Source organism: Otolemur garnettii, unplaced genomic scaffold (assembly GCF_000181295.1).
Source record: "Otolemur garnettii isolate 467f Iridium unplaced genomic scaffold, OtoGar3 scaffold00145, whole genome shotgun sequence".
Taxonomy (NCBI): domain Eukaryota; kingdom Metazoa; phylum Chordata; class Mammalia; order Primates; family Galagidae; genus Otolemur; species Otolemur garnettii.
The window spans coordinates 4,263,169-4,264,446 of NW_003852540.1; positions in this window are offsets into that span (position 1 = coordinate 4,263,169).

A 1,278-nucleotide genomic window follows, 5' to 3' on the forward strand; every position below is an offset into this window, starting at 1 on the left:
CGCTTGAGCCCAGGAGTTGGAGGTTGCTGTGAGCTGTGATGCCATGGCACTCTACCCAGGGGGATAGCTTGAGGCTCCGTCTAAAAAAAAAAAAAATGCAGAGGTTAGGCAGCACCTGTGGCTCAAAGGAGTAGGGCGCCAGCCCTATATGCCAGAGGTAGTGGGTTCAAACCCAGCCCCAGCCCCAAACTGCAAATAAATAAATAAATAAATATGCTGAGGTTAGACTCAGCACCTATAGCTCAGTGGTTATATGGTGCCAGCCACATAAGCCCCAGCTGGAGGGTTCGAACCCAGCCTAAGCCAGCTGAACAATAATGACAACTGCAACAAAAAAATAGCTGGGTGTTGTGGTGGGCACCTATAGTCCCAGCTACTTGGGAGGCTGAGGCAAGAGAATTGCTTAAGCCCAAGAGTTAGAGGTTGCTGTGAGCTGTGACGCCATGATACTCTACCAAGGGTGACATAGTGGAACTCTGTCTCCAAAAAAATTGCAAAGGTTGGCAAATGGTACATTGGGTCTGGTCTGTAGGACAGTGCTTTGTCAAGACCTTACCATGACCCAGGGAAGTGGTCCCACAGACTTTCCTCATGCTGACCAAGTTGATGAATTCTTTGTTTTCTGGCACAGGGAAGGGGGCTTTTCTGGATGGAGCATATATTAATATTTTGTGGTCTTGGAATACTGTTCTGATTATAAATTAATAAATTGCCATTCAAATAATTATGTCAGTCTTTCATGAGTGTGATTACTTTGGGCCACTCTTCTTGGTTCCAGTGGTCTCCTGATTTACAATGCAATTCTAGGGCCAGATGCAGGCTGCTCACACCTATTATCCTAGCACTCTGGGAGGCCAATGTGGGAGGATCCCCTAAGCTCAGAGTTTGAGAAAAGCCTGAGCAAGAACCATCTCAAAAAGAAAAAAAATTACATTGCATTGCATTAATGGAGGCTTTGTCTTAGAAAAGTTTCCAGGCTCAGCACCTGTGGCTCAAGCAGCTAAGGCACCAGCCACATACATCTAAGGTGGTGGGTTCGAATCCAGCCCAGGCCCACCAAACAACAATGATGGCTTCAACCAAAAAAAATAGCCAGGTGTTGTGGCGGGCACCTATGGTCCCAGCTACTTGGGAGGCAGAGGCAGGAGACTTGCTTGAGCCCAGGAGTTGGAGGTTGCTGTGAGCTGTGATTCCATAGCACTCTACCCAGGGGGACAGCTTGAGGCTCTGTCTCAAAAAAAAAAAACCAAAAAAACAGACCTGGCCATCTCATCTTTT